This window comes from Belonocnema kinseyi, chromosome 7 (assembly GCF_010883055.1).
Source record: "Belonocnema kinseyi isolate 2016_QV_RU_SX_M_011 chromosome 7, B_treatae_v1, whole genome shotgun sequence".
NCBI classification, from domain to species: Eukaryota; Metazoa; Arthropoda; class Insecta; order Hymenoptera; family Cynipidae; genus Belonocnema; species Belonocnema kinseyi.
In genome coordinates this window covers 79560400-79562211 of record NC_046663.1, presented here as the reverse complement: position 1 = coordinate 79562211, position 1812 = coordinate 79560400, and the positions used below count along the sequence as shown (strand labels likewise).

At 32.5% G+C, this 1812-nt stretch overlaps 1 protein-coding gene across 1 annotated transcript in view; it reads right to left on the bottom strand.

Moving 5' to 3' along the window:
* The window catches only part of LOC117176526 (dynein heavy chain 6, axonemal), a 92773-nt gene that overhangs the window by 6912 nt on the left and 84049 nt on the right, over positions 1-1812 (bottom strand). The window lies entirely within an intron of this gene.

Here is a 1812-nt window from a genome sequence, read left to right as displayed (position 1 = left end):
AAAATTAAAATTCGAAAATTTTTTCTAAAGCCTCCAGGGGACTTCGTTTTCGCACGAAAAAATTTTATGTGCCCTTATTGCATCCGGACCCACAATTGCTATTTAAACATCTAAATTGAAACATTTCACTTAGACACTAAACCTTTATTTTTAAAAAACAATGAAAATAGTAACGTTCAAAGCTCAAAAGATATTCGAAATTTTAACGATTTAAGTTTTCCTAGGTAAAACAATTCAATTTCAAATTGTTTATTTTTAAATATTCGGTTTTGATTTATTCGGCTTGAATAAACCGTCAAATATTGATAAATATAAAATAATTATTATTGCTTGTAATAAAAAAATTTAAAATAGCATGAATTAGTATTTTACACTGAGCCAATATTTTTAATTTAGTGAAAGCGTTTAGTTACAAAATACATTTTTCCGAAGTAATTTTTTAATTAAAAATAGTAAATATATAGTAATAGTAATAATAGTAATAATAATAAGCTTCATTTTAATCCGATCATTACTGAATTTTAATACGATCATTGGAGCACCTTTGGAATGCTTCAAGCAAAAATCAGTAATTATATGATTTTTTTCTGATACAAAAAATGCGTTTCATAGACGTGAAATGTTAGCGGGAGAAGAATGGAGATACAAAAATGGTTATTTTCTTCTCCTTGAAGTATTAATCTGAATTATTTTATGGAATGTTAATAATTTTCTGTTCTTGTGAGATTATCTTCATAATTATTATTTTACAAATGACTTTCTATATAAACAACAATGGATGTGAAGCCAGAAGTATTTTCGAGGCGTGTCGAACAAAGGGTTTAAATTCACTTCAGAGCTTGGTTGTAAGCTTAATTTGAATCCGATCATTACTGAATTTTGATAAGATCATTGGAGCACCTTTGGAATGCTTCATGCAAAAATCAGTAATGATATGATTTTTTTCTGATACAAAAAACGAGTTTAATAGACGTGAAATGTCAGCGGGAGAAGAAAGGTTCTCTTACAAAAATAGAAACGACTGTGCTTGACTGTACTAACAAGCCCGTTACTCTCTCGCTTGCCCTCGCGTATTTGCTTTCGTGGAAGAGGGACGCCGATAGTCGCCTGTGGCCACAGGATCGTGGTCGCTTCATGCCCTGGGAAATGCAGTTCGAAGGGTCCCAGGCAGATGGAAGGAGTTGAGATTATTTACGATGGGTGCATTATGTTTTCTACCGTTTGAAGAAAAAAGTGGGCCTGCAGTAAATACATCGTTACTACTTCACCTCCCAGACTCAACTCGGATTTTCCGAGAGTTTTGACACAGGTTCAAAAAAGGCGGTTTTTAATATCAAAAAATGAATTTAAAATTTCGAAAATTTGCCAATGCGTTGTTAAGACATCAGGAAAGGTAAATGACAAAGTCCCTGCTTCGAGAAATTAAAGCAACTTCTTCAAATTAAGCGTTGAAAATGATCAAAATAATTTTCAGTATTAAATAAATAATATAGCTACAACGAAATTATCGATATTGCACGGTAGCTTTCCTTCAGCTAAGCTCGAAACAATAAACCGCACTCGTTTTCACTGAGGAAATCGCTCATAAATGCAAGAATAATGAACTTCCAAAAATGTTCAATCTTTTCAATTTTTCGGGCAAACTATTCACTTTATGGCAATATTTTATATAACCTTTTTTATTCAGAAGAAAGTTTCGAGTGTTTTATTATCTAACTATTTTTGCTCTAAAACAGCCGTTTCCAAGGAAAAAATAAAAACATAAAATCATCTGCCATATTGGATGATGGCGGCTCGAGCGCCCCCCCCCCC